General features: G+C 43.2%; 1 protein-coding gene across 1 annotated transcript in view; it reads right to left on the reverse strand.

Annotated features, from left to right (window-relative positions):
* dchs1b (dachsous cadherin-related 1b) overlaps positions 1-17,602 on the reverse strand; it is an 86,025-nt gene that overhangs the window by 35,828 nt on the left and 32,595 nt on the right. The window lies entirely within an intron of this gene.

The following is a 17,602-nucleotide window of genomic DNA, read 5'->3' on the forward strand; positions in this document are numbered from 1 at the left end:
GAAAGTAGACACATCTTCACCAAGAGAATACAGTGTATATAGCAATGTTAAGTCCTAAAAAAGGGTGAAGCCCAGGTCAGGATGAATAAGTTAAGCACTAACTGTGTACAGTATATGGCAGCCTCTATTATAGCTTTCTCTCTCTCTCTCTCTCTCCACTTAAAAAAATCCCTATTCAAGTAAGTAAAATGTGAGCATTCTTTCATTGATTTCCTCTTGATAACATTTCTTAAAATGAATCATGTGGCCAAGCTACCAGGAGTCTAAAAGTAAGATCAAAAACGCTTAGTTCATGGAATTTCTGTTTAGTGAAGTTAATGAAAGTACAAGCCATTTTATTCTCAACACTGGAGGATCAAATCGGTTGAAATAGGAATAGTGTCATTCTTATTTCTAGATAATAAAGAATGCATTACTGCCATAGAATCAAGCCCAACCAAAATGGCTGATTAAGACAAAGCAAGTTACTTGATTTAGGTCAATTGAGTCCTGTGTAGTCAGCACTAGATAATTCAATGCATTCTCAAATTGAATCAGACTTGATTTTTAATCGTAATATGATTATCTACCGTTATCTATCCAACTTGTGCGTGCCCACCAACACACACAGTCACACACACACACACACACACACACACACGCACGCACACAGACACACACACACACACACACACACACACACACACACACACACACACACACACACACACACACACACACACACACACACACACACACATTTAGATGTGTGCTGTACATGCAATCAAAATACACAAATACAATGACTGTCAGACAAACTAGGAGCCACATTTTAGATATTAGCTGATTCACATCAAAACATTATGTAAATGCTGAAATATTTAAATAAGCAAATTGAATTGAATATGAGAAACCTTAACTGCCATTTATCAAAAACATTCAAAACATTTGACTGGAGAAAATAGAAAAACATCTAATTGTCACACAGAGCTTTTTTATTATGCCGTGTTCCATGTAGCTGCAGCCACTATCATAGTGAAAATAGCTCACTGCAAAAACATTGACATTTTTGGAAAAGTGTTTCTTTTTCTGCTGATGTTGATGACTCAGTCTTTGTTGCTTCCCAACAGATGTTTGCACTCCCAATGATTGCAGACATCTGTTAATGGGAGACCAGATCTTCACCAGATAACAGTAATATTGTATAAGCCAAAGCTCATGTGCATTCCTGCGTAACGGATAGTTTATTTTCAGGCACACCAGAACTGTACGTTGCACACAGCCTTGACCTTTTGCATGTTCTGTAGTCATGTGCATCGTGAGGGCCCAACGACACGCCACATAGCTTAGCGGCTGCTAAAATTGAACCTCAGACTGACAATGGCGCTAAGTTGATCGTGCAGTAAGACATTTCAGGCAGCTAAGATAACTGGATTAGCCTCTCATTGACCTGGGCATGAACCACAGCCAGAGTCAGAGATGGGTCACCCGCTCTGTGACTGTGGAGAGGAACTCATAAAGGTTCCTCTGTCTGCATTAACGCTAATTAGCATCAGGTTCGGCGGCAAGACGAAACTAAACACAGTTAGCAAATTTAATGCTGAAAAGGTTAAACTACTTCGCCCCATGGAAGGCCCGGGGGTCACGAATTCCAGCTGCTACACATTGTGTTGGCCATTTTAAAGACCGATAGATTTCGTTACAAAACATCATTCTTTTTAACACACAAGAAAAGATGCAAACAGACACACGTCACACACACACACACACATTATGCACACAATGCATTACTACTGACACGCACAAACTGCTGAATGGTCAGCAGCTTGCAGTCAGAGCAGTTACATCTTAATGAATTCTATTGATTAACTGTATTCTGCTGAAGGTTCAGGAGCCAAACCCATGTCTGCTCCAGACACACACACACACGCACACGGACACGCACACGCACACACACACACACACACACACACACACACACACACACACACACACACACACAGGTGCCTACAGCATAACTATACGTTCTGCTTAATTGACCCACAGAGGCACACAAAGCCTCCATGTGTATGTGTGGAGATATTAGACACTGTGATTACATATTCATACACAGCCCGAGGGGGTGGAAAACTAGCTTATCCTTGGTAAATTAATTTCCTGACTCTGCACATGTGAGGTGAATATAAGGAAATATGAGGAAGCGGTGAGAAACGTGGTCCTGATTCCTAAAGCACCTGTTAAATCACAGTCTGTGCAGGAGTGATATTTGACCTTGCTTGTAGAAAATGGCCAAGCTACTGTTGGGATAAACTGTTCTGTATAATTTCAACTTCTTTAAATCATAATTATCTTGTCTCTGTTGTTCCTCACTTTTCTCATCCGTTCCCTGAGCAAGAATGATTACGGCACAAACAAAATACAGTTGGTGTTGGGGTGGACAGAATGAGGCCCAGCCAAACAAAGCAGGGAGCTTCATCACATTAAAGCGAGTATTCCATAGGCCTTGCATAACCCAGAAAACACACCCGGTAAACCAGGTTGGCAGTGATCAAGAGCATCCATTAAAAGACACATCCATGTGCAGTCCACAGAGGTATAGCTAACACGTGTGCATATGCAGTCTTCCGCCCCATTATCTTCCCATCCTCCAAGGCCAGCTCAGCCAACGAAGGATTTCCAAGAAAAACAGGTTGGCGAGGGACGGTGCGGCCCTGGGGTCAGAGTAGCAGCCAACTCCAGCAGGGAGGATATCAGGCAGGGATGAAGAAAAAAAAGGGAAAGAGAGAGAGAGAGAGAGAGAGAGAGAGAGAGAGAGAGAGAGAGAGAGAGAGAAATGCTAGAGGGGAAGAAAGAGGAGGCAGAAGGAGGCTAGGGTTGCACACCTACGAACGTGTGGAAAGAAGCCTTAAATCAGCTACACGTCGGCACTTCATCAGTCAAGCTCGCTGGGAAACGACTTCTCAGCACAAAGACCCAACCGAACGCACCCGCACCGCACAGTAGTAGCTTCGAACACAAACACTGTATGCAGACACGAAACCGGGCAGAACTCAGTGCCTGCCCCCCCCCCATTACTCCATTGTCTCCAACAAAAAAGCTGTTAAAGCACACCACAGGTATTCAAAGGAATGTTGAATGCTTGGACAGTTGCTTTACAGTATGTGTGTGTGTGTCGCGAAACTGAAAAAAATTGTAATTGTTCGAACAGAACAGAGGCGAAGAAACAGAGATAAGCGGGGAATGAAGATTAATTTGAGGCTTAATAGCTGCCACATAGAGAGACTTGAGCTTCAAAGAGAGAAATAATAAGACTCCAGTGATGCTGATTAATTGCGTGGCCTTTTTTCTATCTACATCACTCCATCTTTACTGATATCTGCGTCCCTCTGCGTTCATTCACTGTGCTGACTCATTACAGTATAGGGGGGGAAAATGCATACCTCATGTAGAATTGTCTGGCTAATCTACATGAACAGTAATTAGAAAAATGAGGTAGTTGTACTCAAGGAGAAATGTAGAGAATGGTGAATGTTGGATATGTTTTACATAGTCTATGGTTCTATCATTGAAAATAAGGGAGAACAGCAGCAAAACAGATTCCATTTCCAACATTCCCGACGGGAGTTCCCACATCTCAGTCGGGACACGATCGGCCGCACTCTGCTGGTGTAAATCACACATGCACCTGTCATTGCCTTGCACAGAGAGCACGAAAGAAAGGTGTTAACAGAAGTCCGGACCAAAAGAGATGAAAGAAAGATTCCACTAAATGGGTATACGATGCTGAGAGATGAGGTGGTGATGTGCAGTGAACGAACTGCATACTATGTGTGTGCCGGGAGGAATGGAAATATGTTAGGATAAGAAGTGTGCGTGAGGAAAGGTGGATAGCCATGTCGGGGGAGAGGGAGCTGAACTAATGTGGTGTTGTGAGGATGTGAAACAGAGGGCTTAGCAAGAGAAGCAGAGGGGGGCATGGACGGAAGGTCAGAAAGAAATTGAATAATAGGAGAATTAAAAACGTTGCCAAATAAAGATGACGACAGAATAGCGTGGTATTTATAGTGTTGTTTGAAGTGTGCACGAGAGAACGTGGGAATTGTATTTCTGTGACTCTTCTTCAGACGTCACTATACGTCTATTTCGGGGGGGCAGGCAATGAAGGTTGAGAGAGAGGGTTTAGCTGGGAGTTAGAGGGGGGAGATTATCTTAAAGTCACGAGGTAAACAGACCTCCAACACAGTAGGCCAAGGGGTTCAAGGTAGGAGGCGCTGACTAAGATGCACTAAGCCACACGGTAATGGGAAATGATGGGGTCCCAGCTATCACATGGCTGGTCACACCAAGGCTGCCAAAGAGAAAGGGTGAGAGAGGGGGGGGATGGTGGATTTGGGGGGGGTGGTGGCATAGATTATTACCCAGATCAAAGCCACGTTTGAGTGGATTTGGGTTTGGGAAAATGGTAAGAGAACAGGGGCAGGGTGTTAGATGAAGGGGAGGGCGGAGATCTGAAGATACAGTAAACCATATCAAAAGGGGTTAAAGAACCCCTTGCTTGTTAAATCAAATCCTGTTTTGTAATTTAGTCATTTGCGCACATCCAACCCATAAGTAAAAAAAGGCTGCTCTTCCTTTGTAACTAAACCCCCCTTAACACAGCATTCACCATTTCTTCCAAACGTGCACCTGCTATGACAGATTTGCATCCCGCTGTCCCCTCTTTTCCCAACCCCCGCTTCAAGGGGCTGCAGCCAAAAACAGCTTCTGCCCACGCTTCCTCTCTGTTTGCTTACCCTTTAATGTATTAACTTGACCTCCAAGAGGCATCCACATCATGATGTTTTTCTCACCCCTAATAACCCACCACCACCACCACCCACCTTCCCACTTCGGCTCGGATAGCAACGGCGTAGCTTAGCCAGCAAAGCTCACCAAGACTGAGGGTCACATTTAGCGCAGCTCAGCACTTAAAACAAGAAGGATGACAGAGGGACACTTGATACAGCTACAAGAAGAAGAAGGGCTATATAGAATGGCAAGAAAGAGAAACAGAAAGATAGATGGATGAAAATGACAGAGGGATAGAAAGTTGAGGAAGGGATAGAAAAAAAGGGGGGGCCATATATGTTGACTCCGCAAACTGCTTGCCCCCTGTGGGTTAACTACGCCATTTTGACCCGCACATACACACGATCAAGCTATAAAATGTATGCATACTGTAAAAAGCATGAGGTTATATGTGTGCAGAGTGCAGACTCATACACTGTCTCTACTTTGACATTGTGTTGTTTAGCATTGATTTAGCTCCGTTTTCATTTCAAATGCCCATTACCTAAAAACGTTGCTGTGGGCTGGATTGGTATAGCAAAACCCCTACATTCAGATATTTAGCCTCCCTGTGATCAGAAAGGTAAATATCCCTCATGTGTCTCTTACGAATGAAGCATGAACGGAGAGCGATCGCACTGGAGGGAAAGACAGCAGCTTCTTGGACGATGAAGAAACAAAATGCCCCTGTACATTGCTACCTCAAACACATTGCTCCCAGAGGAGTAAGTCAAAACATGCCTGTCAAACCCAGTTAGCAAGCCACTACAGACACACAATGGTGCCTTGTGTGTGGGGGCCAATCAAAACGCTCCCCCCCCCCACCCCCTTGTTGGCCCTTCTCTGGACTGACAGGGTATTTCCCTTTAAACCTGCTTTCTCTGTTATACCTCCATTCTCCTCTTATCACTTCCTCCTCCCTTCTTTAAGGCTCCTCTTTTAGTCTTTGTCACCTCCATCTCGTCTAATGGCCTCTCGCTGTCTCTTCCCCTTTCTATCAGCTGACTCGGTTTTACAATACAATTTGTCCCCAGTGCACTGGCTTAGAATCTTTAGGCAACATGTGCAATATTCTAAAAACCAAGGAAAGCCTGGCGAATGGCCTGTATTACCGCAATGATTTGTTTTCCTTTTTCCCACATTTGTCTTTTATTTAATTTGTAAGCAATCAAGCTCTACTTTGGAATGTTAATCCTTCTGGGTAACTCCGCTTTTGTACACGCGTCTGCGTTACATGTTTTGGATTGGCTTTCAATTTTGGTTACAGTTAACTGTACATTACTTGACAAGACAGGGTGTGTCACGTTCATTTCTGGATGTCGTTTTGCTCCAGTCCACTCTCATTTTGGTTTTGACCGAGGAAGAGAATCCAGAAATCTCTCTGGTTGATTTTTATTTTATTTCAGTAAGGGCGCACTGTTTCCTCTGCTGTCATTCAGCGGTGGCACCGCACTGCTGGAAAGTAACCCAAGTTTGGAGACAAAAATATGGCAGATCATCTTCAGTATCATTGTCTTCTCAAAGCACACATATAAGAGCACCCTTGCTGTTTTACCAACTCATATGTGCATCCTAATCTTAATAAACATTTTTGATATGAGTCTGAACTGCAGTGGGCTCTGAACATGGAAATGGACCAAAAACCAAAATCCACTCCAACTCTTGACGCTCCAAGAAGGAAAAAACAAACACATGCTGTGAAGAATGGATTTACAGTACGTAATAAACAGATGGAAATCCTGTTCAGGATTTTCCACAAATTTCAGATTCATTCTGATGTCTTCTTCACAGAATTCTGTCTGGACGAACATTCTCTAATTCCTTCACGTATAACTGTTGAGTTGGCTCAGGGCTAAACATTTGAGTCTGTTTTTATTTTTATGGTGACATTAGTGTTTTACTTCAATCTAAATAATGGTCTACTTCAATCTAAGATTAGCGTTTATTGAGAACACAAGCCAACACCGGTGCAAGTTGATGCAATTACTAAAACGCACATTTGCATGTGACATCATCTAACTGCCAAAACACCCTTTAAAAAGCAGGAAAAAGCCTGTTAAGCCTTTATTCCTTTCTCAATCCCATCCGGGCCAGGTCTTTTTTATCCCCAGTGGTTTTTAATCATTGCTTGTCCTCTTTGTCTTTTTAGAACACTCTCCTCCTCCCTCATTTCCTCCACACTCCAGTCAGTGCCAGCCTCCGCTCCCCTTTGTTCTCCACTAGGTGTGGCCGATGACAGAAGGCTATTAGGGGGCAGTAAACTCAGGCATTGCTTTTACACTGCTTCACTGATTCACTGCTTTGATGCTCTTGCTAATCTTCAGCACGCACTGTGGCACATACTGGCACTGGGCAACGCAAGCTGTGACTACACACATGCACACAGGCCCGGCGCTATGAACAAAGGATAAGGAAACAGACGGATCAACCTACAGTATGTACAGTGAGAGTAAACTAGATCACAGAGTGAGAGCTCTAAAGAGGACACTGGAGAACTTCACACATCAACACAATGGCTGTATGAAAAAATAAAAATGAAAATTTGATCTTTCAGTCATCATAATGCATATTGACAACTCATATTTAGGCTTACAATGGCAGATCGCCAGCTGCAATGCGCTTTCCATTAATGAACTGGCTCCGTCGGTAGAATCCTGAGTCGTCGTCCCCCCCCCCGCTCAGTGTTTTGCCAGGAGAGCAAACTGAGCAGTGTCAGGTTTAAAAAACAAGGAATGAAGACAGGCTGAGTGGAGCCACGCACACGCACACCCAGACACAGTTGATTACTTCGCCTTAAGTTACTCAGCATCAATGAGGAGGATTTGTCTGGAAGCGAAAAGCATTTTTTCTGAAAAGTGAAAATATGAGTCACTGCTTCAGAGCCAATGGACACAGCAAGTGTCACCTGATGACATCCTCAATTCTAATCCTGATGCTATTAGTTATAGATATTGATTTCTTTGTTGACAACAATTGCAACAGCAGAACTGTTTTTGGGTGGATTTGTACCTTTAATTTGATGAAAAGCTATCCTGTTCTAAATAATTATAGATACAAGATACAGCTGAATAAAATTTAATTTTATTCTTCTTTTCTTTTCATACTGCGAGCCATTTTGGTAACATGCCCTACACTTGATTCTGATGAGCCAATACACAATCAAACCAAATGTTCTAAATATGGTGCAGTAATTCTTTCATTTACAATATGCCAATCATAATGATTACAAACGATGGGGGCTGAAATCAGCCAGGAAGATTAGACACAATCAGTGCATCGGTGCTGCATGGCACTACAAGTCTGTTTCCATTAGACAGGGTCCCCAGGCAAGATGAATGTATTACGGAAAGAAAGTTCCAGGCAGAGCAGCACAACAAAACGCCATTCCTGCTCAAGTTTATCATGCAAGTCCTTGCGATGACGCCTCGGTTCAGTTTTTCTTCATATCACTGGCATATAGGAGTGAGGGTTGGATGAAGAGCAGGACTAGATTAAGCTGTCCGCAGTGCATTAGTAAAGTCTGTCCTCTTCTGAACTGGCTACATCATGTCTCACATGTCTCCTAGCACAGATAGTGTCTTCAGCATAAATCACAATCCACAGCTGTTATAAACAAGGTCCTGGGCCAGGTATATATCAGGTGACCTCTCATCCAAACCCTACGGAGGGATTCAGCCTTACTGGCATGACTTAATAAATAAAGAAAATATGAAACACAGCTCAGTAGAGCATTGTGGAGTATTCTTGAATGCTCTGAAATATAAAGATAGAAGAGAGAGAAAGAGAGAGAGAGAGAGAGAGAGAGAGAGAGGGAGGAACAGAGAAATGCAGGCTGTGCGTTCTCCTCGTCGCACTGGAAAAACCAGCCCGTGGCTTTTGAACCACGAGAATAGGAAGATGGCTTATATACTCCCTGTGAAAGACCCGTTTTGAGATCCCTCTGCACACACAAACACAAACACACACACACACACAAAGATCAACCTTACTTGGTCATGTGACCTCAAGTCAAGGATGTGTGTGTGTGTGTGTGTGTGTGTGTGTGTGTGTGTGTGTGTGTGTGTGTGTGTGTGTGTGTGTGTGTGTGTGTGTGTGTGTGTGTGTGTGTGTCGGAATATATAGAAAATCAGTAGTGATTTTGCAGCTTGCCATGGCTAGAATGTAAGTCATGGCACTTCTAAGGTAAAAATGTGTTTATTTCAACGTAACAAATCCTAAAGCCCTGTCAAGTCAGTTTGCTTCTGGAAAGAAAATATGGCCGTTATCTTCTTCCCATTTGTCTGTTTTCCATAAATAACTGACCTATATCAATGAATTACAACGCATTTGACATTGCTACAGGCCATAACAATGTGAGATGTGAGATTCGGGAGAAACTGTTGCCGAAGAAGTGTAACATTTGAATTTTATGGTGAGCTAACCATGAAGATTATGTTCCTAGGACTAAAATGTGACGAGGATGTGAGGTCATATTTTACTATACACTTTATTGAGGAGGACATAGAACATGTGATTTATGGTGTGTAAAATCCATGCAGTTAAGTTCATAAAATCAAATTAGATTTGCATGATCCTTCAACTTTTACCCTTTCCTTGATTCCTTGATGGGTTAAAAGGGTTGAATTTTCCAGTCTCTTAGTCCGGACACTGAGGTGGTGTGAGACGGTATTAGAACCAAGACAGGAAATGATGCAATGAAATAGGAAATGGCCACTATTGTTAGGACCAAGAGCGGAAGTTCTGCATGCGACGATATGCTCGGGAACTGGACCTCTATGCAGAAATCACACAAGGAAGCACCAAACACAAAAACACACACACACACACAAACAATCTCTGTCTCAAAATATAGCTGTGATTTAACCTCTAAGAAACATCAGCTTCAAGGACTTCAACTTAGTATTTTTTTATTTGAATACACATTTGATAAGTACTGTAGTGGCTATTTCATTGATGGAGAAATGTAACAAATCTGCTTCCATGGACAGCCGGACAGGGCTATTAATTGATATTCCTTGTGCTAATGTAACAACGTTGAAACAATGAGGTCATAACCTAACATATTCATAGGAAGGCAGACAATGGATTTATCACCGCAATGATGCAGTTCAAAGTATTATGAAGCCAGGACAAAGTATGATTCACATAAATAATGCATACAAAGGAAAGAGACCTGGGAGAGCTATTAGTTATCAGAGCAATTATATATTTATAAATATTTTTTTTAAATGATCTATGTCCTGATAAGATTATGACATGCTCTATTGACAAACTGGATTTCTCCCACCATACGGTGATAATGTTAGCATGTCACATGCAGGCAAACAACTTTGTTTACCTTCTTTTTAAACCTCCAGAATTCAGGATTGACAACCCAACAGTTATTCTTGTCTCCTGCTCAACAATCGCTACAGCTTGCTGACACGTATTTCACACGTCTCAACAGATTCAATAAAAGGCTTTTAACAGTAACGCCCCAGGAGAAACACGCACATCCCTCTACTCTGCTTTATAAAACACACCCCTCCTCCTCGCACCCCGCCTGTTACGCACATAAAAAGATTGGTGACAGACCCCTCTTTTCACTTATTTGTGTCTCCCTGTCGCATAGCATTGATTTACAAATCTGTCTGAGCCATGCTTGAATTTGATATCAACTTCCAAATGTCTCTCGCACAGACAGAGCGACAGACATTATGTAGAAAATATAACTGTCTGGCATGCACATCACAGTGTGGAGCCTTCAAATGACTTCAAGCAAGCCATGTGTTTAGTTGCGTTGAGCAGGCTCTCTTTGTGCGTCTTTGTTTTTTGTCTTTCTTTTGCTCAAACAGATCTGCCACCTCTAATCACCAGACAAACCTCATTATGAACAAGAACAGAAAGGATGCTTATCAATCAGAACATGATTTAATTGGATTTTTGCATGCTACCCACGGCGACAGAGAGTGTTTGTGTGCGCTGTGAAGTGCTTGTGCATGTGTGTATGCGTGTGTGTGTGTGTGTGTGTGTGTGTGTGTGTGTATGTGTGTGCGTGTATGTGTGTGTGTGTGTGTGTGTGTGTATGTGTGTGCGTGTATGTGTGTGTGTGTGTGTGTGTGTGTGCACACGCGCAAAACGTATAGGCGTATTTGTATAAGTGAGCGCCCGACACTGACAGCCAGACCGTACAAGGCGTATGGGAATAGGTACGAAAGCTAATCCCTACCAACCATGACCAAAGCTCTGTATAATAATAAAGAATAAAAGCGCTACAGACAGAGGCTGAGATGAAATGGGCCTTTCATGGGTTAATTACGGGGGCCGTGTCACAGGAGAACACATCTGGATTACTCATGCAGCCTTAATCAAACAGCTGGCCCGTGAGCACGCCTGCTTCGTAAGGAGACTTCAAGGTTAGTACGTGTCGGCGCGAGTGTCGGCGTGTGTGCGCTTTCAAGTGCATCTCGTTTACAGTTAGCTTGATATACTGTGATGAGGCTAATTGTGCAAACCCTTTAATTACGCGCTGATTGTGGTGAAAGTCAACTTGGAGACGGCGCAGAAGGCTGGCTGTTGTCTCCTTGTTTGTTACTATGGCAACATGATAGTCGAACAAGAGCAGAGGCTGGGAGAGAACTGGGTCACATTAGATCAGCAAACATTGTATTCCCTATCTCTTATTGGCGCCACATGGGTTTAAAGAATAAATGGAAATATTTAATTTAGCTATATACACATGCATACATTTGTTTGCAAAATTGTTAACAACAAAAATAAACTTTATGCAGAGCCATCTTCCCAGTGTGTGAATGGATCATTCCAACCCGATCAATGCAGCTGTTTTTCTCTCCCTTGTTCCCTTTTGATCTACTTATTCAAGGAAGCAGTGGAGGTAGAAGTAGGTGATATAAACCAAACCTGCTGTCTGCTTCCATCCCTACCTTTGTATGAGCTCCATACGCCCTTGGGGAAATGTTTTGACTGCTCTTTTGATAATGCATAGCAAACTATATGACAGCTTCTCGTCGCATGGGACATTCTTGGGCTCCTCAGTCATGTTGGAGGACTGATTCAAACTGTTTTGAGACTTTCGAAATCAAAAACGGTCTCGCTCATTACAGGGATGCTGCCAAGTGAAGGAATAAGATGTACAACAGAAATGTAACTCAACTTTGATTTCATCAGCAGATATTTAGCATTTTGGATCAAACAATCGCGGCCAGGCAAAAGGCTAAGTTCTCCTGCCATCAAGCTCTCAGCGCACAACAGGGATGCTTAACTTTCTTTGACAGAAAAACTCTCTCTTTAAACACCGCAGGTCTACCTCCTCCTATAAACCCAGGCAACACAGAGCCAGCAGGAACCCAACGTCATCCAAAGTTTGGGAGCGAAAGAAGGCTTTGAAGCAAAGGGCAATTCCAGGTAATGATTTCCAGAGTGGTTAAGTTCAAAAAGATGGGAAAAAGTCTTGGTACTTGGACTTGCCAAGGTTGGAGCTATATACGCACACATGCATATACGGCGATGAACATGCATGTCTGAGTAACGCAGACAGATGCTACAGCGAGTGGAGACGTCGCATAAACATCCAGGGTCGGGTGCTTTGATGCCCCGCGTCTGGTTTTGGGAGGGTGGTCTCCTTAACCACCCCTTCATACCGGCACATGATCAATAGGCCAGGCCTGTAAATGTTTTAGTGCTGGCGCTACAAGGGGTATAAAATATTAAAGCTACAGAGTGAAACACAACCTTGCGGGGATGAGGGAGGGACTGTATTCAATAAGCACCAAAGAGCCAGAGTCAGCATTCTAAACTGTTCTATCAGTCACTCAACACCATTGTTTGTATGAAGAGAGAAAGATACGCAGGTAAAGGGAGATTGTAATTGTCAGAGAGACCCAGTCTAAAACTGTTTCTCAACCAGTTTCCATTGATCTTTTTGATGGCATGGCATTTGCTAAACAAAAAAAAAGATAAAACCCTATTTCATTTCCACCATCTCGTCAATAATACTTGTATCTGTCGTGAGCAATTAGTTATCTGTCGTCACGTGACAATAAACAATAACAATATATTATATAACAATAAAATACACATGAGGAAATTAAGTATTATTTGTTTATATGAAAACCATTATACAGCTCAAACTCTGGCTTCAAAATTCAACAACTGCGGACATGAGAGATTACCTTTTAACCACTTCTGTTCCACCCTCCCGCACACTTACAAACACTCCACTCAGCTCAGGCTCCACATGATTTACTTCGATGTATATATAAAACCCAAACCCAAACATGCCTGCTCATATACGCTCACTGTATGCACTACTCCACACATGTTTATTTCAGGTAAATGGAAAATGCAACCAATTGTGCGGAAGCAGAGCTGACCTCAGGTTACGATGGGTGTTAAATGACAACTGGGCATGAGAGGCTGGAAGTTGGGCCTGGATGCAAATCCAACTTTATGACAGGAGTAACATGATAGGCAGCGTTAATGACAGAGGAAACTAAGCCCTGCACAGTAGGAAGCTGGGCAGGCGGACATGAGGAGATTAAAAATCCACTATTTAAAGGAAACGTCTGGTTTATTTAAACTTGGATTTTATTTTTAGTGTTTTTCTTTTTTGTTTTTTTGCCCTATCCGTAATTTATATTGGTTACGGTTAAATTTCACATCACTACAGCAAAGCCGGACATGGAAGAAACATGAACAGTTAGAGGGATCGGAAAACTCATAAACAATGTTAGCTGAACTTTATTTAAAAATAAAATAAAGGCCAACGATACGACTATGAAAAGGGATGTTGTGATAACCCGACTTTGTCCTTTAACGTGGGAACTAGCGGAGAAGTGAGTGTGTGCATGGACTTTGCCACAATCCTCTTAACCTGTGTGACCCTCTGTCGCCCTCCAGCAGGGTCAATGAAACACAATCTTTTCAAGCATGTGAGACACTTCATCTAAAGTGTCAAGTTGTTGAATTATACATTTTTTTTGCTCATTGTTTAGATTTACTGCTGCCTGGTCATCCTAACTCTGCAGATGAAAGCAAACATCCAGTACTTGAGAGAGTCAAAATCTCACTGACGCCGACGCACGACATCCTCTACAAAATGAGTTTACAGAAGGCATTACAGCCATGAAACCTAATCAGCGTGTAAATTACCGTAAATTACCGTGCAATGTTTCAATCCAAGAAAAAGACCAAACTGGTGATTTAAAACTCTTTTTTTCCCAGTAAATGGCAGCATTGGGTTGCCCTCACTTTCCTTCTGTGTGTGCATGTGAACATAATGGGAGGGAGGGAGACAGGGTTGACAGATGGCATAGGGTCCAAACTCAACACCTCGCGTGAGTCCAGAGAGCCTCAGACCTAGCTCTAACCCCTATGTCTGCCCTGGGCCCAGGCCTTAACCCAATCACAGGGATGGATAAACCAGACACTCATATGCATGTATTTACATACATCTGCTAAATCTATCCCTTAGGGGAGAAAGGATTGAGAGGACGACTCAAGACAGACAAATAGATTGACATGAGGGGTGGAACAAACCAAGTCCTGAAGAAACTAGGAAAATATATATTACATTAAGCACTGTCCCGGTCAACGTTTCTTCCACTACTAAACCAGATCAAAGTCCTCACTACCTCTCCTTGGACTTGTCCTCTCTTCGACTGCAAATTCAGACCAGCAATTAGATTAATTTCCTCACAGCTGACTCACTCACCCAGGCTAGAGGTTGGTCAGTATTAAAAGGCACAGTATGCCAGATGGAGAAACACAGCGCTGCTGCGGTGCTGAGATCATTGTTGATAATTCGCTTTTTCCCACCATTCAATACACGAGCAGCAACACTGATTGATTGACCATGTGGGAGTGTTCGAGTGGCGAATTCGAGTGTGATTGCTTCCAAGTGCGAAAAGTGAAAGAGAAAATGGGGCAAAGATGGCCGAAATATTCAGCTACTTTACTGTTTTTTTTACTTAAAAGGACATTTTTCTCATTAAAAAAAATAGAAATCGACTCCGTGTATGGACATAATTAGCAGAAAAGTGAAATACTGGCCTTACAAAACCAGTTCCACTGCAGATATGCAGCTCCCTTAGTTGATATGCAGTCCAACATTTAGCTGCACTCCCTGTCCAGATTCTACATCACAGAGAAATTAGGGAAGTAAGTGTGCAACACTGCCGGCTGTTCCTTTAGGTGGGGCGTTGGAGAAGGAGGGGAGGGGGGTGCCTCATATGATTATAGTAGATGTAATTGATCAGGACATTGAAGTGAGGTCGAGGGGGCCTCTGAAGTTAAGGGAGGGGCTGGTTACATGAGATTCTGACCTTAACCTCAGGAACCCTGCAGGGAAATGCTAGCCAGACCCATGTGTGTACACAGAGACCCTGAGGTTTTACTGCAGGTCTAAATACACCCCATACTGTATTATATATGGTGGTGGTTTCATTATTTAACCCGTGTATGTCTGGCCCAGCGCACACTTAAACCGATAAGACAATCAAAGTGACGGAGAGGAGAAGGTAAAAGAGCAGACCCAGAGAGGCAGACGGAGAGAGTGGTCTATGTGAGACCTGTCCACAGTAAATCATGGGAATAGTTTCTCTTTGAAAAATTCCCATAGGAGAGGACCATAGGAGAGGACTTGCGGAGGGACGCGGCTGGCCAGCTTAATAGCACAGATTAAATCTCTATAGCTGGACTATAAAAGGACGTCTCTCTTGTTTCCATAGGTCTGCTACAGCCTGCATCTCGCATTACCTCTGTCCAGGCTCTGTGGTCTGCCAGCTAACCAAACCTGACTCCTTAACTCTCTTTGTCTCTCCAAGGTGGGGTTTCAGATTAGACAAGCAAAGCAGTTCCAAAAAAAATGGGGTCCAGACACAGCAAGGGTATAGCTTAAGGGGGGCCACTGAGGGGTTCTCAATCAGATCAAATCGGTCTCTGGGGGTTATATGACAATATATATATATGATGCCTGTTTTATTGGTCTCATTGTACCCACTGCTCTTATCTCTTAACGTGTGGTTAAATGGAATGAATGCACTACTGTATAAAAATGACTCTAGCAGCACATGACGGAACGGAATTTATCCATCGTCTGTTTACTGTATCTACCTCACTTGCTAGCCATATTTTACACACTGCAGGTCCGAAAGGTTATATAAATCTAGTGAAAAAACCTGTGCGCTTCTAAACAGTATATGCTAACTGCAATGTCTGGAAAATATAACAATCCAAAGATCTATCTGATATCACCGCGATATCTTATATCCTTGCTACACCCCCATGTCAATGCCAATACGGGATTTACTTTAGGGTTGCATTCGGGTTGACATTAAACCTGGCAACTCCAGCATGTCATTCAAAAAGTCTGCATTCCTTCGCATATTTTCTCTTCACATAATATCATAAGTGTGCCCCCCTGTCTGTCCGCCCAACATGAATATGAATTTGGGTGGAAGTTGCGGCTAAGCCTGGACAGGGGGGAGCTGTCAGCTGCAATTCTGTCACAGGTGCAGGGACGTAAATGCACCTTTTGTCTCTCACACCTGAGAAACACCAGTACATCTGACAAAGTCATCCTGTTTTGCCCAGCTGAGTCCAACCGCTGGCTTAATGCTGGACAAAAGCCGAACCCCACCCCTCTTCAACTGCAGGTTTCCAAAAGTGGGAGAGACTGATGGCTAAACCAGGCACCATGTTCACACACCCCTGATCCAGGTTTCAGATACACAGTCCTGTGTCTCTCCACCCAACAGTGGAATCCTGAGTAGTCTGTCACCGACTGCCCTGTGGCATTTTTGGTACGGCAGTCAAGTCACTCTATATAGCCAGCTGTCAGCCATGAAATAAGTGTGTGTGTGTGTGTGTGTGTGTGTTTTTTATTTTATTTATCCGTGCACACTCCAGCCAAGGTGACCTCTCAATGAACGTGTACAAGCCTTTAAATTTGCGAGACTGCATATGTGTGTGTGTCTATATGTGTGTGAATGTGTCTGTAAAGGTCGGCGGTGTCGGGGGAGGGTGCACAGTGAGAGCATACATCCAGAAATGAGTCAATGACTGATTTATTAGGTGTATAATTGCCACAGCTCGCCCCTATCTTGGCTGTAGATCTCTGTTGGATGTTCACTGTGTGTGTGTGTGTGTGTGTGTGTGTGTGTGTGTGTGTGTGTGTGTCTGAGTGTGTGTGTCTGAGTGTGTGTGTCTGAGTGTGCGTGCGTGTGTGTGTGTGTGTGAGTGCGTGCATGTGTGTGTGTGTGTGTGTGTGTGTGTGTGTGTGTGTGTGTGTGTGTGTGTGTGTGTGTGTGTGTTTTGGAGTGGGCAACGTGCAACATAGCAGGATTAATGGAACACTCAGCACGCTAACTATATGCAGACCACCAGCATTGCATTAAACTAGTGTACCAAGATATTGAGACAGAGAGACCATGACATTGGGTGTATGGTTGAATATGAGTTTGTTTGCCAGTCCACCTGCATGCCTGCCCGTCTCATTTTTAGTCTCCCAGTCCTCTTTCTCTTTCTCTCTTTTTGTGTTTTTAAGTGTATGTGTTTTATATTGGGCGGCGTATTTTCAAAACCTCAAAGTCAGACTTGGAGAGGAATCAGGATTCTTTCATCCAACATCTTCCTTTTCACACTCCCCCTGAAGAGACTTACACATCATTTTATCTGTTACCCATGGCGACTCAGTGTACAGTATCTCCTACAGGAATTCAGCCAAATGCTTTCGGGTGTGTAGCATGCCTTGCTGAAGTAAGTCGAAAGAGAAGCAAAGATTGCATGCATGCACGCA

The sequence above is a fragment of the Ammodytes marinus genome (assembly GCF_949987685.1).
Source record: "Ammodytes marinus genome assembly, chromosome: 14".
Taxonomy (NCBI): domain Eukaryota; kingdom Metazoa; phylum Chordata; class Actinopteri; order Uranoscopiformes; family Ammodytidae; genus Ammodytes; species Ammodytes marinus.